Source organism: Parus major, chromosome 10 (genome assembly GCF_001522545.3).
Source record: "Parus major isolate Abel chromosome 10, Parus_major1.1, whole genome shotgun sequence".
Classification (NCBI taxonomy): Eukaryota; Metazoa; Chordata; class Aves; order Passeriformes; family Paridae; genus Parus; species Parus major.
The window spans coordinates 4716247-4737920 of NC_031779.1; the positions used below are offsets into that span (position 1 = coordinate 4716247).

A 21674-nucleotide genomic window follows, 5' to 3' on the forward strand; every position below is an offset into this window, starting at 1 on the left:
GCAGTAGCTAAAACATCTGTGTGATATCAGCACTCTTTGGTGACAAATCCAAAGCACAGCACTGCACAGCTGCTGTGAGGAAAATTAACTCTATTCCAGACAAAACCAGTCCAGCTGGTTTTTGGGGATATGGCTGGTGCTGTCTGGCATGGTTAGAACCCCTTTGCTCTGCCTCTTGTTTATGCTGGAAGTGTGATGGAGGAAAGGCCTGGCAGTGCTGCTGCCCAACTCACCGTAGAAATATTCTCCCACTTGACTCCTGCCTAAAAGTAGAACAGTGCTAACTTCAAATCTATATTAAAGTCTCTGTACCTCTATTGAACACACTCAGCTTTTGCTGAACAGTGCAGGAAAACCAGCACGGTGATTTTTGCCTAAGCTCTTTGTTTCTAGTAGGTAAATTGCATATCCTTCCTGCAGATTAGACATTGACTAATCAGTGTGTGTTGATATGGCCCAAGTATCTCCAAAATCACCTGTCTGTCAACAAACACTAAACCACTGGGTAGCATGCTCAGTCTGGTGGGCTGTAGGTTTTGCAGGTGTAATTTGAAGGGTAATGAAGCAATATTTAGGCAGTGCAGTATACATCACATTCGGAATGGATGGGTCCCTATGAAATCATATTGAATTCTATGTGCAGAACTGCTGTCTCACTTCTTCAGACTATTTTGTCCATATGATAAATTTGAGTCTGTATATTCCTAAAAGAGCTGTGCACAAAATTTCAAGCATGGTTGAAAAGTAGAAGCACATCCTCTTCTACTTTTTATGGTACTACCAAAACTGAGAATTTGTAGAATTTTAGAAGGGAAGTGGGTTAGGGGACACTCAGATTCAAACTGATTTCTTGTGCCAGGCACTCCTGACCTGGAGCCCTTGCTCCCACATTGGTCAGAATGCTGTAGCTGTTGATAGCTTGGAAGGTGGCTGAGGCCACTTTCCTCTGGGAAATATTGACATCCTGCAGGAGTGGATGTTAATATGTCAGCTTATCTGGCATGGTGGCTGCTGAAAAATGAACATATTAAAAACTTCTTTTACACGGGATTATTTCATGGGAGGGTGGTGAGCCTGATTGCTGAGGTGGCATTGTATGGATACTGATTTTCTGTACTATGTACCATTTCTTTCATCTGATTTACAATGACGTGATTATCCTACTCTGCCACTCTGAAGTTCATACTGTTAACACTCCACTTATACTCCTCAGTGCTAGTAGGATTCTGTATTTTCCACTTTTTCTGAAAGCTATGCAGATTTGCGCCTAAAACCAGTGGGTTAGAGGCTGTCTTTACATTTTAAAATCATCCTGCTACTTAAATATTTTCAGCCTATCATTCTTACTGATTTTTTGTTTAAAAGCAATATAATAAAATAATTATTCACTTTCCAAATAGTTTTCAGAGGATCCTATCTGCTGTCTTGATTCTTGTTGTTGCTTTCACATAGGCTCAGGCCAGTATCTTCTCACACTCATCATGGGACAACTCATCATGGCTCCACATCTAAGAGCTAAGTAATTACTAAATTAATAATAGATTTTAGTTACAGTAGTTTTTGTGAAAAATAAAGTATTACTAATCTTGGTACAGGATAGTTAAATTCTTCTAGTAAACGTTTGGTGCCTTGGAAGGTATTTTTGTGGAAGTGTTTTCTTCCAAAATTTGTGCTCTTTTTCATGGAGGAATGCTTGGGAGAAGAGAGCTCTAATTAAAAACAAACAAAAAAAAATAAATGGCACAAAACCAAACAAAACAAACCTTGTCAAAATTTAATATTTGCATCTTCTTATTTTAAAATACTTCCTTTCATGTAAATAGAATTAGCTGGAGATCAGAGTCTCCAAAAGCTGAAACCTTTTTTTTACACTTTAAGCCAAACCTGTTTCAAAAATTTCCCAAGAATATTTGAAAACAAACATATTTTGAGTAGAAGAGGGAAGTGCTGGTGAGTCTCCACAAAATCAGCTCAGTCACTTTTTTGCAGGGAAACTCAGCAAAGAGGCCAGACTCAGGCTTGGGACTTGAGCTGTGGTGCACAGATCAGCTCTGGATTTCCAGGTGCCTCGTGTGCAGTAATGCTTTCCCAGGGATGCTCTGAGACACTGAGGTGCAAGATGGGAATTTTACCTTGTCTTCACCCCAAGCAGTTCACCTTCTGGGGTGAACAGCACAAAAAGAAGAGAGAAGGAACAGAGACACCAAGAAGTCCTTGGCTCTCTGTGTCCTGTTCACAAGGAAGCTTTTACTTCCTAGCCCTTCCTCAGTCCCTTCCTTTGATTGCAACTCATTTTTCATCCCTTTCACTTCCATGCCTAATGGGAATCATCAACATTCTTCTATTCAGTACCTATCCTTTTATCTTCCTAGGGAGCTGAAGGCCTCATTTAAACACTGTAACTCCTCTGAATCCCCAAAACTGACCTCAAGTTTCTGTTAGTAGTTATTTAGATATATTGAAGGGTTTTTAGTTGTAGTGCACAGGCACATACACAACCACAGCTTTTGCATAAAACTGAACTCATTCTAGAATCGGGACTGGGATACCCAAAGAAGGCATGTAGCTTGTCTTCTCTCTTAAGTCTGCATCAGCCCTACAGAAGTCATTCCTGACTGATTTTTGTCTACACTGCTTTTAAACTTAGATAATTAACATGCGCAGTATTTTCCAGTGCTAATGCTAATATTTAATTTTCCTGCTGAAGTACATGACTAGTTTTTCTTATTGCCATCATCATGGATGTAGGGAAAAATAATTTCCTTAGTAGCAGCTTTTAGCTCTCTCCTGTGAGAAACCTCTTCTATGGGACAACCAGAAGCCCAGGTGTTTGTTTTCCCCAATGGGACTTGCTTGCTCTAATGTTATGTTATATCTGGTTGTCTTCCTCTGGGCTTATTTCCATTTAGTCTACATGGTTTTTTATCTGGTAAGATTACTTTGAATTCTATTTCTTGAGAACATTCACAATCCTTCCCTCCTTGCAGTAGATTTACAGGAATGCTCTCTTGTCATCCAAGTCAGTAATGAAAGTACGGATTGGTACTAATGCAGGAGGGAAGCATAGAGAGCCCAACCCAGCAGTGGAGTTTGACACCAGAACAGCAGGAATTGCTCTTGAGGGTGATTTTCTGCCTGGTTTAGAGTTCACTCTTGTCCTGGTTTTGGCTCAGAGAGAGTGAATTTTCTTGTTAGTAGCTGGTCCAGTGCTGCACTTTGGATTCAGTACAAGAGTAATGTTGATAACACACTGTTTTATGTGTTGCTGAGAATGTCTACGCTAAATCAAAGACTTTCCAGTTCCTCATGCTCTGCCAGTGAGCAGGTACACAAGATGTTGGGTGGGGGGCACAGCTGGGAGAGCTGACCTGAACTGGCCAAAGGGATGCCCCAATGTGTGGAATGTCACACAAACTGGGGAGAATTGACTGGGGAGTGCAGATTGCTGCTCAGAGACAGGCTGGGCGTCAGACAGTGCGTGATGAGCAACTTTTCTATATATAGTATATCAGCTCTTCTCTTGGGCTTTATTTCTGTCTAGCCCTCCTTTTTGTTATGATTTTTATATTCTATTATGTTTTAGTTAGTAAACCATTCTTATCTCAACCCATGAAGTTTGCCTTTCCTTTTTGATTCTCCCTACTGCAGGGTGGCTATCCTGTTGCAGAAGGATGTTAGATTTGTGAAAGCAAACCATGTCAAATTTTACACACAGCTTGTGTGTGTAAAACTGCTGGTGATGTTCAGTTGTGCTTTGCTGACTGCTACCATCAAACCCTAGTTCAGAATCCTCAGAATTCCACTGAGATATCTCAGTATGAGCCCTGTATCTTTGGTCCTCACACCGGGGCTTTGACCTGAGGGTCTCTTCAGATGCCTTTTGTCCCGTGTACCAGATGTTGCACTCTCAGGAGCACAGGCAGCAATGAAATGGTGCTGCTGGTAGAGACAAAGAATGGGGAGAATGACCCAGTAGGAATTCTCCTCACCTGCTGCATAAAGTGACACCAAATTACCTGGAAAAGTTTCTTCAATTGCTATTTCCCCTGCAAGCCGGGCCCACCCTCATATTGCAGCACTCCAGCAGTTCCAGGTGTTTGTTGCTCCTATGAGGTGTTTCATGCCTGGAATTATTTCTTTGATGGAAGAAATAGAGAGCAGGACCAGGAACAGATGGTTGATAATGACATCTTAATTCTAGAGAGAATGAAAGTGCTATTTCATTATGGAGTGGTATATTTAAATTGCCTTCAGGTGTTAGTTTAAGAGAGTAGAGGAAGAAAGAAAAGTCAAAAAGATTTTTAAGATTTAGTAAAAGGGATAGATTGGTACAAATCAGAGCTAGTAATAATGCCCTACAAACCTGTCAGATTGTAGTAATGTGACACGTGCTTGCTAAAGGGAATCATTGCCCCATGTATGGTGATGGACTTCTTTCACTTTGATGAATCAACTGGTTTGAATTATTAGAAAAATGATATGTTTGCCCTGGTTCAGAATTTCCAAATGCCCCTTCAGGATAAAAGGACATGTCTTTTTAATAATTTGAGAATCAATTTTATGCGATGCAAAATACTCTCTCTTTAAAGCACTAACATACACTTTTAAACAAATTCATAGTCTGAGTTTGATGACTAATATGCTTCATTTAAGGAATTTCTTTTCTTCTGCTAAACTTTCCTACAAACTGGACTTCTTTTAGTAAACATGCAATCCTAAGGGTTTATTATGACACTTTCAATAAGCAGAATCCTGGCTGATAGAAATGTTCACATAAATTAGGATTAATCATTCTAATTCTTACGTGAATTTATGGTATCTGCATATGAGATTGGAAAACTATCAGTTCAAGACCTGTGTGATACAAAAGCCACACACTGACATCTTTCTTTCTGTGAAAGATGTCATTGAAGAGCTGTTACTCTGTTATATGTGTCATCTAAAATGTGTGAAAGATGAATACAGGTCCATACACAAACACTTTTGATCTGTTTGTATGCATTTGAGGAAAAGCTCTCATAGATTTCTTAAAAATACACAAATTAATATTGCTTACTTTTCAGCAGGGGTAAATTAGGGTCTTTGAGACCTTCTTAGAACAGTCTGGAGTTAAATAATATGCATGTTTTTCATTTTACTATGATGAATGCAAAGCTATTAAACAACCTTTTAAAGAGTTGGTGTAATTATCTGTAAACAGTAATGTTACAAAAAAAGGTCAAGTTGTCCTGCCATTAGAAGTTTATGGATATAAACTGGATTTATGTTGCTATAAAATGGGTACCGACTAACTAGATTAATTCTACACAACTAAACCAACTGTAGTAATATTTAGAAACAATAAAGTGATACCAATTAAAGCAATTTTATTTTTTGTGTCATATTGATTAATGGTGCACTAAAATTAACCAAAGACCTTAAAATCAGAACGGTTGCAGGAGGCATCCACATCTCAGCATTATTACCAACAAGAAGGAGCAGTTAAGGAAGATGGCCCTGCAATAGTATGAATATTTAATTAATAATTAGTCATGTAATTTCTCCTCAGGAATTATTATCCCTCAAACTGGTTTGTGAATTTAATTATTAGCAGCCTTTTTGTTTCCATGTCCCCTCATTACTGTCAGGATTGATGTAACATAAACTTCATTAAAAATTAAAGCAAGAGTCTTAATTACAAGGCTACCCTGACTGAAGTCAGAATTAGCCAAGTCAGTGATGTGCAAATGAGTGCATTATTTAAGAAACATGCTGGAAGTAGTTATGCTAATGTGGAAGGTTCACAGTAGCAGACCTTTTCACTTGCAGTTGCATATTCATTAAATGCACTATGCAAATTTAATGTAGCAGCCTTAGTAATGCGTTGTTAATTTATTCAGATTTATTGAGTAGGACTTAAAAAAAATGTACAAATTTAATTACTCTATCTGCTAGAATGATATTAGGAGAGATAGTGGAGGTTTAAAATGTGTTGATCTGGATTACTGCAGTTTGATGGAGGATGTAGTATCAAAGGACACAATTTTGATAACTAGGCTTGAAAGAATATTTGATTTACTTATAGAATGATCTAAGAAATCACTAAAATTGCACATGCTACTTCCCAATAGGAAAGTAAAAAAAAAGTCTCAGTTGTATTAACTTAAGAGCTAAAGCAGTGCTGAGTCCACAGTCTAATGGATGTAATGATCCTACTGAGACCAGTAAAGGTTATGTATGGAGATCTATGGGAAGCAAAGTGTCTTTGTGGAAAGTTCACCGGTTGTTACGTGTTCCTCGGTGATGCTGCTGCTCATCAAGTTTAACAACAGGAATCCTGCCACTTTGCAACATGGCAGCACATGGTCATTTGTTAGCACTGGCTGATATGAAGTTTAAATTCCTGCTTTTCTTTTTACTTTACAGTCTGCAAAAAAACCCAACACAAAGACTGCAAGTTTACCATTGTGGAATAATTCTCTTCTGGTACATTTTTTCCCTACAAAAGCAATACATATGTGAAAAAAAGACCCTATATGACTGCATTGTAGTATTCACTTTGAAACTTATCCAAAATTATTTTGTCTCTTGTGGAAAGATTCATGCCAGCAAGTGTGACCCTGTTACCACTGAGGAACAGAAAAGCTGAGCTAGAGCAATTTGTTTTCAAATGTCTTTGATTCTCCCTCATGCAACAGTTTCCATATTTTTATTTCCCACCTGATGTGTGGTTTCAGAAAAGTAATTGCTGCAAGTGTGTCTTGTGCTTTTTTAGTAATCAACTTCATAGCTGGGCATGTGTAAAAGTTCAGACAATTTTCAGGCTCTTGTAAGGGCTAAAACCTGGGCTGCTTATCTGGGCAATAGGAGTCTAAAGGACTCCCTCCTGCCAGGTGTGATAGATCCTTGCATTTATACTGCAAGGATTACTTGCTTGATAATATAAATAAGTGACTTCTGTTCCCTTGGAAAGGTCTGATCCTGCCTTCCCTGTAAGGAAGCAGTGAACACTTCACATATTTATCTCATTATTAAAACTCAGAGTTTTCCTGGCTGCAAGTACCTGAGTCTTCAGGTCAAGGTGCTAGTGCTGGGCACAGGCAGCTCTGCATTATGAAGCCTTTGGGTAAAGCTCATCTGAGAAGTTCTTTTTCTTCTGTTCTTGCCTTTTATTCCTGCTATGGCGAGGCTGCTGTCTCCTCTGTCCTCTGAACAACACTGCAGAAATTGACTGCTCACTTTTACATCATTAAAAATTAGCTGCCATTTGAAATAACAACAATAAAAATAATCTGATGTACATTCTTAAGTCTGCATGGATTTGTTTTACAAAACCAACCCAACCCTTAACACTGTCCTCATCTTTTCACTTCCCCTGTGCTTTACTGGTCTAGGCCAGTGACTTATTTTCAGCCAAACCTGATCCAGCTGAGAAATGCTCTGTCGCTGGGATATGAGCTGGCACCACAGGTTTGACACTGAAATCACTGGCTCAGGGAGACAAGGGACTATTCTTTGTCATACCACCACCCTCAGTGCATGCCATAGTGCAGCCTGTGAGGACAGCAGCCACTGGCACAAGGGAGGGAAACAAATGCTTGGACACAAAGTCAGGAGGGTCCTTTTGTGGTGACTCTGCTGTCAAATATGGAATGTACCTACAGCTTCTCTATCTATGTCTTAGGCTCCTTTCACTGATAAATATTATAATTCAGACTCCCTGGCTTTTGCTGTTGGACACGATGTAGAAGTGTGGATTCATTCACAGCACACACCAGAACAAGTTGCTAGGAAAGGCCTTTCTTCTCTCAACTCTTCAGCTTTTATAGGGTCTTATGCTACAGGTTCAACCTGATTGGTAAAGGGAACACCACATCATATCCCATTGGTGGGATAAGAGAAAAACACACTATGTACAGCTGTACACAACTGTTCTGAGAAAGTGAAATTGTTTACAGAGCTAGACCTTGAGTGAGAGACCCTCTCAAGAGACTTTCCCTTGGGAACAGATCTGCCACTGACAGGTTGTAATTCTCTCAGGCTCAGAGAAATCAGGTCAACACCTGACCATGTTTTTTAATTCATTCTGGAATCCATCCTGTTTTTGCCAGCTAGCTTGAGGAATCTGGAGAAATCTGTCAATCTCTTTTCTTCTGGTCTCCTCATAAACAATTGGATCAGTTAGGTTTGGGTAAAAAGCTGACTGCCCAATGTACCAATTTTGATTTTCCCTTCATGCAGCAAGCTCCTTTCAGATAGACTCTTTTGCTCCAGAAAGTGGCAATCTTATGACTGCTACACAAAAAAGGATCTTAGAGAAAAGTATTTGCCTCCTCTGCTGTCAGGCCTCTCCCCTGGAACACACAAGGCAGAGTCTGTAGCACTGTAGGTCAGTTCCTCTCGTAGATCATTGCCTGGATGTGTGCACACAGCCCAGGCTTTCTGGAAGTGTTCTGAGGAAAATTCATCCTCCTTGCCCAGACAAGGCTCTATGCAGTATCCTACACGTTGCAGGAGTGTTTGAAAGGCATTCATGGTGTTGTAAAGCCGTTCATAGTGTGGCCTCTGTAAGTCAGAAGAATCAAGAGGTGTGGGAGTGCTGCACCATAGAGAGATTCTCATTTCACACACACTGTACTGGAAATGGCTCTCTCAGTAATTCACATCCACTCTTCTTTTACATGTTTATCCATTCATTGGAATTTTCTTTTTTGTGTCAAAAGCATAGGCTGGCTTATTTGAAATAGTTTGATTGTAGTGAAGTCTTAGAGCTGTGCCTTCATTGTGTGGGTGGGGGGATTAAATGATATGCAGTGTATGCTTGGAATAGTTGAATGATTAGGCACTTACAGCTGTTTAATTAAACAATGAGCTTCAACTTCTGTTTAATTAAGGCCTAGCTCATTTCAGTTGTGGTTGCATGCTGGGAGTTATAACACTTCTGTAATTTAAATCCAAGGCTATAATGGAAAGAGGCTGGTCTTTCAGTCCTTAATAGCCACTGGTGTAAGCACAAGGCAAAGAGATGAACCTTGATGTATCCCATTTAGCAGAATTCACATAAGAATTTGGGACTGATCTGGTTTCCTGTGCTCTGGGATTGCCTGCCAGGCAGTGGGCTTTCCTTTCTCTCAGCTATGAATTTGAGACACAAACCTTGTGTAGGGAAACTCAAATGAGTGTTAACAAACAGGGAAAGAAGCAGCAGCTAAACAGAATGGTGTGTAGCGTTCTTTCAGTACTGAGCTGGGAAAAGGACACAAGAAATTTGTATGGAAATAAAAGAAATATGGGAAGTGTTACAAATCTGTTGAAAGGGATTCAGAAGAACAATTCTTGTAATCAGATTTACAGGTCTAAGTGTTCAGTTCAGGGAATTCCAGATTCCTTGTGACTTGTTACCTTGACTGTTTCTAAGGAAGAAGCACAGAGAGATGACGTTGCAGTGGATAAATGTGACTGTTTCCACTGTAATTAGCATGAGCCTATACTGGAATATTTGGGGAAATAGGATACACTTTCAAAGAAACATGGAATTTGCTCATCTTGTGTTTATCTTGTACATGCCCGAAGACCTGGTGAATGGAAAACCTGATCATCTTCCCCAAGAACCATATGAACAACAACAGCATCACGCTTAAAGTTCACTTTACTCCATGACTGGTGAGAGGGGAAGAACCCCTAAACGAGTAAAGCAAGTCTCAGCTTGGACACTCAGGGTTTCCAAGAGCTGCTGAGTTTCCAAGCTAAACTACAAGGCAGAGAGATCATTAAGTGCCTGCATGTGCCTGTCTCCCAGCAGCTGCAGCACACCTTGTGCAATGCCAGCCCATTCCCCATCTGGCAGTTCTGAGTCTTGTGGCAGTGCTTGGTACTTCTGCCTCCAGGAAAAGACAGGATTTGTGGATGCCTTTTCACAAATGTCCCAAGGTTTAGGCTCACTGAACTGGAAATTTAAAAGAAGCATTTAATTTGCAAGCAGCTAATTTTTTACTAAGATAAAATACTATTCTTTTAAAAAGCATTTTCATAATAAACAATTTAATGTGCATAGGTTTAATTTGGAGAATTGGTCTGTGTATGTATATACAATCAAAACAGTATCTTTGGTTGGAGAATGCCAACCATTCATCTCAAATGAGAGTTGTGAGGACTAAAAACAGCAATAATTTTGGCAGTGATGGTGTCATGCTCTTTTGCATATGGTTACTGTAACTAACACAGTAGCTGAAGCATTGCTCTGAGTGGTTTTCTGTACCTAGCTGCTGTTTCTTCAGTCTGTCTCTGTCGATGTGTGGTATCTGCTAACAGAGACAAGGTATAAAGTTATGGTGCCTTTTGCAGTGACACTGTGCATTTTGTTGGCTAGAGTTGTAGGAGCAGCAATTTAGATGTTGCACATGTGTCTAAGCTGGCTCCCCTGCAATGACAGCCATTGCCAGACTGTCCCTGTTGCTTTACAAAAATGATACACAGAAAACTGCAGTTACTGGATTGTGACAGCAGCACATTATTTTACTGAATCTTAAAAGAAAAAGGGATGTGGCTTTCTTGTTCAACAACCCTGTGTTTCAGTTTCTTGCTGTAACTTTAAAAGCACTGGGTTAGTCTGCACCCTGGACAGGCAGAGCAGCTGAAGGCTGTATCCTTGGGTGGGGAAACTACAGTCCACTGAATAATGGCTCTCCTTCTGTGGGTCTTATTCTTTGTTGCAGATTAAATTAGGTTAATCAACCTCATGTGTTTGGGCAGTCTCTCATCTTCCTGCTTCCCTCTGCTCTCCATCCTCCACCTAGTACATTAACTGGAGGAAAAATTTATGATCTCATTAGTTTTGCATATTGGTTCACTTAGGAGCTTAAAAATGTCACTCAACTCCAACCTGTTATGAAAGCATTTAATCCACTGAAGACTATTCAGGTGTTTCTGAGCCATCTGATAACTCTGCCATCCTGTAAAAATTACATAAAAAATGGACTTTGTACAGGTACTTCTGATCACCAGGATCATTGCAGGTCCTAAGCTGGGCTTCTGGAGGTGCGTTCTTGGCTGTGCCAGGTCTCACTCTGAGTGTGCTCAGATATGCTTCCCTGCAGATTCACCAATTCCATAAGAGTGGGCCAGCAAGGGGACGAAGTGAGGTGGCTTTTCCCTCTGTAGGCTTAGGCCCTGCGTGTTCCAGTTCTTGTTGTTCTCTCTGTGTATTTTACAGCACTTTCTGCGAAGCACTGGCCATTCCAGCCTGAGTCTAACCCAGGCCATCCTCTGAACTCCTGCAGCAGGGAGTTCTGGAAGATGACTGAATCCTGGTACTGCTGGTGATCCCTTCCTGAGCAGCAGACCTTTGCTTTCTGTGGCACAGGGGAAGAGCTGGAGCTGTGGTTACTCTGATCCCCAAGGTACTTTGTACTGTGGCAATCAAAGGCCTAGGATTTCTATCATCTTAGGTGTTGCTGTTCATTAGCAGTTTCCAGGGAATGATAAAGGTCCCATCTCCTCCCTGAAAACCTCTTCTCAACTTATGAGACTTGCATTGAAATGCTAGAGTCACTCAGTGACTGCACACAACTGGGGACTCCAGCACAAGACTTGGTAGAAAATGAAAAGGAATATTTATTTTCTTTCAGCTGCCATGTCAAATTCCTGCCTTTTAAAAATATCAAATCTATACTTTGTTTGGAAAAATCTGTGTTTGTGAGCAATTTCAAGAGTTTGGTTAAATCTTCTGAGTTATCTTTTTATTATCTTGTACCAAATGTATCCTGAAGGAGGACTCTAAGAGCCTTGCTGCAGGAATGAGGTGTATCTTCCATTCCACTGTCAGCCTTTTCACTTCATGCCATCTTTGTATGTGAATTTTTAACTTGAGAGAGCCTTGTGTAGATGGAGATTAATCTCCTGATACAGTTCTTGACAGTACTAACAGGTTGGGATATTCTGGGATAATGCTGCACCTTACACTTCCTGCTGTTCGAATCAATTATTTTTCATGTAAGATTTGTTAGTCCTACACGGGGATTTTTACAGGTGTCTTTGTATCCCATGGCAAAGATCTGAGGCCTGAGGCTACTTTTTCTATGCCATTGTCATAATTCCAACATAGATAAGCTATTTTGGGGGCCCCTTCTCTGTCAAGTCTTTGGAATTTATGGTGTGTCTCCCTTGCCCTCTTTGTCAGACATTAAGTCTCTCTTGCCTTAACTGAAGATGACTTGCCATATGGTAAAGTGGGTTTGTTCTGTATTAAATGTTTTTAATTGCAGTATGTTTACAAAGAGCTCTGTAAATACTTACATATCCGATGCAGCTAGAAATTAGTTTTATGCTGGGTTTTCCTGGGACTATTCCAAATGATGCTGTTCAGAGAAGTTAAATTGCATTTGCTGCCATTCAGTGCTTAATGACAGCATGCCCAGCATGGGGCTGGATGGCATCGTGCTTGCCATGCATCCATAAATAAGACCTCAAAAGGATTACTTCAAATGATATAGGTGAGTAAGATCCCAGTGAGGTCTGGCAGGAATGCCTACTCTCGTAGCACTAGTGAAATTACTTGTATGATTTAAAGCCAGAAACTCAGGCAATGTAATTAATTTTAAACTGTGTTGATTGCACCAGGATTTTGCATTGATTTTTAAAGTTGTCCCAGCATGACTTGTGCACATAAACAGAGTCTGTCAGAGCTTTTTCTAAAGGCTGCTTACTGCCCTCCATGAAAAGTTTGAGGGAGAGATTCTTTTCTACTCTTGGGAAACCTGAAATCAAGCTTCAGACTTGCTGAGACAATGTTTCTGTAAAGACCTCAGTCACTGTAATTCTGATTTTCATTAGAACTGGTATGTAAAAAGCATACTAGGTATCTTAAATATCTACAGATAAATTACAGATGTGAAGTATGAGTATGCCAAGTCAGCATAAAGCATCCCAGACAGGAATTGCAACACAAAGCAAACCTGTCCAAGAAACTATTGTGTGAAGTTCAAAGAATTCTCAACTGGATGAAATCAGAGAACAGGCTAAATTTGTTGGAATACACATTGTGTAATTTCACAGTTGTCAAAATATTTATTAATCATGTCCAAATCCTATGAAAACCTTTGCTAAATGTTCTTGGAGGAAAACCAGAAAATCTTAAATTATCCAGGGCAACTTAATCTCTCTGTAACAAGTAGAGAATATTTCACTTAAATTCCTATTCAAGTTCCATTTCAGCAGCCAAGTTTTTTCCATGTTGTACAACCCAACCCCAGTACAGGTATTTAGATTCATCTCTTCCAGAAGTATTTGTCCACAATGAGGCATGGAGAAAAACTTGTCCTCAGCAACTTCCTGAGAATCACACCTGCATTCCCTCTTTGTCTTCACTGACCTGTTTTGAAATGCAAGTGATACCAAATTCAGACTCTTGGGCAGTGTTGTCCTTGGTTTTAGTTGGCCCTCAAGCTGTCCCAAACTTCTCTATAAATATTCTTTAGAGACTGCAGACATGACAAACATCGTGGGCCTGTTTTGTGTTTCCTGGGGCCTTTGAAGTATCCATGTCCAGCAGCACCAAGGTGGGAAGGGCTATCAACAGCTGGATAAAAGTCCTGCTGGGAAAGGTTTCAGCCTGTAGCTACAAGTGTTGGAGTATGAGATGGGAAGGTGTGTGAGGAACTTCCACTGCTGCTTTTGGAATAATTTTGTGTTGCTTCTTTTGCATAAGTAGAACTAAAGTACACTGGATCCTCTGTAGAGCAATTACAGGTCTTTATTTGCAAATGGAATGTGCTTTCCTTATCTTCTTTTTCTTGGACTTAGAATGCATCATAACAAAATAGGTAGTATTTAGTGTAATGAAATCTTGAATTTTTGTGTCTCTGTAGCTTGGAGAGGTCAGAGCAATGATGAATGATTTCAAAAGGTAGTTTTAGGATTTTATAGCTGCCATAGGTACTGGGCATAAATGCCTAGGTAACAGAGCCAGGGGATGTGGGAGGACTGTGACATTAACTGTGACACCATGGCACCACCTCACTGAGGAAATTCAGGAGGAAGAAGTTTGGAATGAAGAATATTCAGAGCCAAATACTTTTCTGGTATAAGTTACTTTAGCTGCCCTGGCAGGCTTGTGCAGTGGAGGATGTGTGTGCTTGCACATTTGAGGATGTGCACTTGTATCACAAGAGAATTTCTTCTCCCAGGATATCAGACTCTGAAATATTAGAGCTCTAAAGTACTTTGATTCTCCAGCATTCTTTAAGTTTTAAATGTCTGTCTTTTGGGTATGGTCTTAATAGACTAGGGCTTTAGGACCAGTTTCTCTGAGAAGCAGTTCTGTTCAAGAAGGGCCCTTGACACCATTCTGGCTTAATGCTAGACACATCTGCTGCTACTTGGGCAAAATTGACACTGTCTAGAGAGCAAAGCAATCACCTGCTGTAGCATTACAGAGCATTTACACTTGAGCCATGTTACCAGGCAGTAAATCTTGACCTTTAGGAGTTCAGAGATTAGATTTCTTAGCTGCAAGTGCTCAAGATCTTGTTAGGCATTTGTTGCTATTCAAAGCAGATTTCAGGGGTTACCTATGGGTTTAAATCACAGCCTCAATCATATTTTGAAGGTTCTTTTAAAGCTGAGATAGCTTCAAATAAAAACTAGGATTACTTTTACATTTATTGTTAGTAGTTGTCAAGAAGCAAACGTGGGGGGAGGAAGGGGTTGCGGAGACGAAGACATTGCTCCAAGTTTCAGTGTATATTTCAATGTGAACAGAAATTTGACGGTGTTTGGAGAGAAATGGCTTCTTTTCAATGTAGACAAAGAGATGCACTTATTCCACTGGGACAATAAACTAAAAGTTGTATTCAAAATTGGACTGAAGGCAGACATAGTTTAAAAGAAACTATTTTGAAAATAGCAAATATTATTTGATGGTAATAATAGATACTATCAAATATCCAGTGATATTAAGATAACCACTGATTTAAACAGACACAGTGTTAATCATTTGTTAATACTGAGGAATGCCCAGAAGCTTGTGCTTTATACTGTGTATGAACCAACAGAAGGGGAGTCAGGCAGGTGCCAAAAGAGGTCAATGAGCCTCCACTACCAACAGGAATCCTTCATTCCCATTGCAGAAAAGCACTGATGATCAGGTTTGTGCAGGTGCACACAGCAGTTTACCGGAACTCTCATCTCCTTTGACAAGAAGACACAAGATCAAAACTCGTAAGACATTTTCTCCTTTCTTTCTCCCATTTTCCCAAACCATTGCAGTGGGTCTCACATCCTTATTTCTATTTTTTTATCCTGAGCTTATTTTTCCTAAATAAAAAGTTAGTCATGAAAGAAATCCAGTGTTCATCCAAAGTTTTTTGAAAATCATGCATTTGTGAAATGTAAGTATAAACCCAGATATAAAATGGAAAGCTAATGACTGAAGAGCAATACAATAAGAGCCTGTTGTAACTGATTGTACAAGCATGTTCTGCATGGCACTGGAGGTAAAATGTGGTGGTAATTCTGGAATTCAGAAAAGAATCAGAAGAATAAGGGATTTTTGCCCTTTGCTCAGGCCAGTGTTCCAGAGCTGGATCACACTCTAAACCTCTGGGCATTGTATTAGAGAAGAACTGGAGATCACTTGGAGAGTACAGACAGGGAAAGTTTTATTGAGGAAAAGAAGCACGATTAAAGTGATTAACTACCATGAAACAGTTCATTACAGAGTCCTTTAAAGTCCAAGTCTCCCAGCCCCCAGGGTTTCACTTTCTTGCTTTTTTTAATCCTGTAAAGTAAAATAATGGTGATTTTTTTTCCCTGTAGAAGGGAAGGGAAGGCTTAACAAAGGGGAGGAGCTCTGAAGAGGGCAGAACCTTTTGCCTTATCTCTCTTTGGAATCTATAATTGGTATTGTAAAACTTCCCAATGAAACACAATTTTCCAGGCCTTCAGAGGCCAGAAACTCCAGAGTTATTTTGCTAAGCCTCACAATTGCAAAGTGTAAGAATGTGTTTCAGCTGGCTGGACAACCTCCAGCTGAGCAGTTCCACTCCTCTGTGCAGATGACAAACACCAGCTTCACAAGTCCCAGGTCTTGTTCCCTGCTCTTTGATAGCCATGACTGGTTAGCTAATGTTGTCTAGGTCACTTTGCACACATTAGATATCTCTAATAAGATAGGTCTTAGACAAGGTATTAGAGTTTGCCCTTGCACAGCTGGTCTTGCAGTCTTAGAAATCCTGACCAGTGGAAACAGATTTTGGCCTTGGGAGATAATGAAAAAAGCTCTTGGTGAGGCATAAAGGCTTCTCTGATTATGTTGGCTTTAGTAGCTTAAGGGAACTGAGTTGTCCCCAGTGCATCTCTGCTTCTGTTTTTTGTGCTCAGGAAGATCTGAACTCCCTCAGTCTGTCTTTTGTAGATATCCTTGGCCCTGGTTCTGCTGTCTTTGTCATCTGTTGTGTGGTTCCACTGCTTTGAGAATCTAAGGATGTCACAGTCTACAGTATGTTTGCAACAAAGCAGTTAGGACAGTGCCACTTCCATTTTTATGGATGGGAAATTGTGTTGTGTTTTCTGTATTTGGGTCCTCTGAGGAGCTGGGATGAAACACAGCTAAATGTCTTTTGAATGTCTGGATCTAAATGGGAATTACATTGGTGTTCTGATACAGAGAGGAAAACCAAAAAAATCCCAGGTTCCTCATATTTTCAGCTGCAGCTGAAATATACATTTGGTACAGCATTGTACCAAAGCCCTGTGTGAAATGTTGACATGAAATGTTGACATATTATGTTGTATTTCTAAATTCTAAAATGTTTGCTGCTTATTAGAAACAGTGTCTTTAACATAGGATATGGTCTTTTGATAAATAAAATACAGAGAAACATAATCTAGTTGTTCCTGACTATGCCAAACCTCTGTAGAAGTTTTTGTTTTGATTCATTTCCCTCCCTCTTCCTCCCTACAGAAGACGCACTGTTGGTGCCAGCAAATGCATGGTGTGCAGTGGTTGCTATGGTAATTATTTCTTGTAATGAGTTAGTGTTATAAATGGCTAGGATTTAATGAAGAGTTCCCTCAGGAATATCCTGATCAGTTTGGTAATGCATCCCTGTGAGACACGCCAGGGTGCCGGGCATTCATCCACTGCAGCAGAACCAAGGGAGCTGTGGTGGTTCATCACTCCTGAAATCTCCCACGCTCTTTGCAAGCTAATTCTGTCAGAAACACAAGTAAACGATGCAGAACTTACTAATAACTGGGGCTGGCAATTGCACAGATCTGCTGCTCTGTACTGAGGGGGGCACTCAGAGCAGCTTTGTGCACAATGCTGATTTACTGAAGGGGCAAGAAGATCTTCAGATTTAGAAAAGCTGGAAGAATACTGCATTCTGTTTAAAATAGAATGATTCCATCCTTGTGTATACAAGTATTTTTTACTGTTCTGAAGGGTCTGTGTACTGTGAAAAAGCAAGAGATAGCTTAATGTGGCAATTGGCAAACATCAAATCAGATGTAAAATGTGAGGTTTTTAAAAAATATTGTTTTAAATCTTTATAGAGACTCATCAGATTATGTTTTTCAAATAGGTGTCTTTCCCAATTTGAATCTTAATAAATCTCAATTTCATTTTGAGATTGTGGAGAACTTGGTTCAGCAATCAGTAATGTATTCCTTCCTGGAAATCCAGAGACTTAAATTAAGGCTGTCAAACAGTAATAAGGCTGCTACCAAACAAGTTAGGAACTGGTGTGTACAGGTGGTTGTAATGCTCCATCACACGGACAGAGGTTAAGGGACCAGTCATTTTATGAGGCCATATGTGGGTCCTCCTGCAGTTTTGCAAACCAGAAAATGACTTAGTCTGCTTAGCAGAGGAGATTCAATGTGGTGTTTATTTTTTGAAAATAGTGTATGAGAGAACTAAGATAAAAAAGGGGGTTTAAAATGTCAAATAGTTATGGCTTTACCTATATTTTCCTTGGGGCAGTCTCTCTAAAGGTACTTTGTAAGCCAAGATGAGTCCACACCACAAGAAAAGATCCAAGCAGCTGCTTCTCTCTGAGGGCACACTAATTATAAGGGGTCTGACCTGGGCTGAATCAAAATCTCACGAACCGCTGGTGTTTGTGGTTGGGTTTTGCCTGACCATGAGTTGAGACCAAACACACAAGTTGCAGTAGAAGTGGTGTGTTATGAACTGGCATGAGACATTGAACCCATTTGTTGTATGTTAATTTATTTGAAATGAAAGTATTTGGGTCATGTGTAACATATTTTTGGTTATTCCACAAGCCAAATTTAATACTTGGGCCGGCTAATTAGGAAAAGAGTGGTTTTTTCTAGACTTAAAAGGCTTTTCAGAAGTGATATATTTTATAGTCAAATTGCTTAGAATTTACTTTTTCTGAGCAGACACATTTTTGTCTCAAGTATTTCAAAATGTGAGGCTTTGTTAGACCCAGACCCGCTCAGATTCTTTGTGTCTCACTCAGATAATCTCTGCTGCTTCCCTTGTACCAGAGGACCGAGGGTTCTTTTGTCAAGGGCCTTGTTTGTCAGACTGTGCTAATGCATCTTTAATCATTCTTCTTCCTCTTTCTTATGCATTTGCTGTATAGTTCTAGGTGGAATTGCCTCTTCAGATTTTTTTCTGTCTTGCAGTGGCACATTCAGGCTCAAATTGTTGTGCTCAGTAGTGCCATTGTCACATTATAGCAAGGAAGATGCTTCATCATGTGTTCTAAAATGAGCTGAAATCTTCTGTTAGGAGCTGAGGGATCATGTTGTAGGAAAACATTCATTTTTAAGCACCAAGTCATTACACTGGAAAAGGACACATTAAAGCTGCCCAAGTATTTTCACTCTGTAATGCCAGGGTTGCACGTTAATAAGTTGCAGGGCATGAGGTTTTCAGTATTCTCATTTACAAAGGTGTAATGCAGATGTTTTTAAATGGGCAGTTTTCCTCTGGATTATGAGTTTGGCAGTGGCTAACAGAAAACTTTGGTTTCAAAATATTAGCAAATTAGATAACACTATCTGTCAAGTCTAATTAATGCAGTCAGTTCAAGCACTGCCTCTTCTACTGTTGCTGCTATGTAATTATGATCTTAGATTTGTCTCCATAGTTAATATTTCCACAGAAGGCAGCAAAGTAGTATATACTGTATCACTGTTAATCCAGTAGTTCTAGATTTTTGCTTATATGATGGTCAGGAATAGAAGAAAAGGTTTAAGTGAAAGATGGTGAGGGAAAGTGAGATATCCAGGGACGGAAAGACCAGATTGCTGTATGAAAAGAAAAAAGATACCTGAGTGAGCAACTTGAATTACACAAGTGTGACAGTTCAAGTAAAATAAGCCCCATGAAATTTTGAAAATATCTGCTAAATCATCTTCCTGTGATTGTTGGTACAAACTGTTTTGAACTATTAACACCATCACAATGTATCTGTGAGCATATTTTGGAACTTGTGGGAGCAGGAACGTGGGACATCTGCTGTTCAAACCCTTTCTCTGGAACCAGGAGTGCCTGGATGGATCGAGCAGTCCTGCAGTCCCTGTGGTCCTGGGCTGGCTTACTGAGTGTGTCTGATTAGCACATGGAGCACACAGGAATAAGGCAATATCCAAACACAGACCAGGTTAAAGAATCTTGAGGATATCAACCAAATCTTTGATAGCTGAAGAAGATGAAAGGGACAATTTCTGAGGAGAGATCTATAGAAAATACAGGCATTCTACTGGGAGATTGTATCCCAGAAAATCCTTCTAGCTGGCTAATAGAAATGGAAGGCAAGGAACAGGAAGGAAGGCACTAGAACTGGGAGCCTGTGGTGTCTGCATGTGTGGGATCAGAAAAGAGACAGCAGGTCTCCTGCCAAGGAAGGAAGGAATAGGGCTTTCCTTTGTGCACCTCAATAGGGCTTTCCTTTCTTCAGGAGCAGAGCATTGAGAAAGTGGACTAGAATAAGGATAATAATTAAGGGATGAGTTTGAGGGTCCCTAGGAACACTCCAGGCACTAGTTGGTGGGACAGAATTTCCTGTGGAAAAGGGTCAGATACAGGTGGCAGTGGCCCCAGTTCACTCCAGTTTGACCAGCTAACAGACAAAGGACAATTAGAAGATCAGGACCATTACAACAGATAACTGTGTTATGGGAAGAACAGCCAGAGGACCAAATGGCAGTGAATCTATACTGTAGACAATAAATAGAAAAAGAGACATTCCTGTGATGTCAGAATGTGTGCTGGAAGTATGGAGAGAGCAGAGTTCATTTTTTAGATCATGTCCTGAGGAGACATAAGTGGTGATATAATATTAATTGCCTAAATATAGTATAAAAAAATCCCACTCTTGTACATTTATCTTCCAGGCAAAACTAGATGCTGAAGAGAACGTGGCACTGAAGCTAATGATGAGGGATTGTGCTGCTGATTGGTGACTCTCAAAGGATGGACTATTTGCTACCTTTCTCTTTCCAATATTGTGTCTCTCCTGTGTCAGACGTGTCAGAAGACATCAATCGGTCAGGAAAGAATCCCACTCGGTAGCAAACTAGACCATAAATAATGCCCTCTGCTAAAGCACAGACCATTCTCCAGCTGATGAGAACAGAACAATACAGAGGTATTAATTGCCTCTTTAAGAGTATAAAACCACTCTGCTGCTTGGAGCAGTGCAGCTCTTTAGGATCTTTAGCTGCTAATGACCACTGGAATCTGAGGGGCTACAATTGTCTTCCCAATTATTTAAGAACCTGAAGCAGTCTCTGAGTGGTGAGTAGTAAAAAGAAAAATCAAAGCAATGTGCTATATTGTGCACTAAAATGATTGGCTTATATGGTGCTGTGTTTTCATGTAATTTAACATTTAGAAAACTAAAGAAAACTAACTAAATAAAAATAATCTATTTTTTTCCTGTTTCTAAGTAAAAAATATTTTGATTATTATATTGAAGGAATCCTTAAGATTTCTCTCAGAAATGAGGAATATGCAGTTTCTTTATTTCTCTTTGAGACATAAATTTTAAAAAGCTTGGCCTACTGTGGAGAAAAGCAGTGCTGAAGGACTGTGCTGCTGTTTGTACAGACACATGAATGGAAATTCAAGCTGAGCAGAACCAGTATTGCTGGTGCCTTTCCTTTGAGTGGTAGCTGTGTTCTGACCCCATCCCAGCTGCTTGGTGAGTGGTTTCTCTGCCCAGGCCCTGGATATTCCTGCCCACTCCCTCTTGCCCACAGCAGTCACACTCTGGAAAAAGACTTGTGACCTTCAACTGACTGGCTTATTTATACCCCTGCCTTGCAAAAGGACAGGTGCCCCTCCAGTGATACCAATTCCTCCAATAAATACGAAAAACCACATCATAATTCAAGTTGAGAGGAATCTTTGGAAGCAGGGATGATTTCAGAGCTGGATAGGGTTGCTCATGTCTGTGTCGAGCTCAGTTTTGAATATCTGTAGTATTGGAATCTCCACAGCCCTGAACGGCTGTGAATTAGAAATTAATAGCTGAGAGGAATGAGCAGTCTCCACACCTGCCAAAGGCTGAGAAGCATTTGCTTGATTTTTGTCTGGGCAGGTGGAGGTAAAGTACTTATTGAAGGAGTAGTAGAGGAGAAGCAGTCTGAGCTCAACAGCAAACCTAGAAAACAACTCGGGTTTGGGGTTTGGTTTAGGCCTAAGAAGGGCCTGG

General features: G+C 40.1%; 1 long non-coding RNA gene across 2 annotated transcripts in view; it reads left to right on the forward strand.

The window, feature by feature from the left end:
- Positions 1–21097, forward strand: part of LOC117244921 — a 31437-nt gene extending 10340 nt beyond the window's left edge. Inside the window, exons 2-3 of one of the 2 annotated variants that reach the window (XR_004498893.1) lie at positions 20353–20755; positions 21068–21097. This is a non-coding gene — a long non-coding RNA (uncharacterized LOC117244921). Of the gene's footprint in view, positions 1–20352; positions 20895–21067 lie in introns of those variants that run through there. The other variant, XR_004498892.1, reaches the window with a different exon arrangement.
- Positions 21098–21674: the final 577 nt, after the last annotated feature.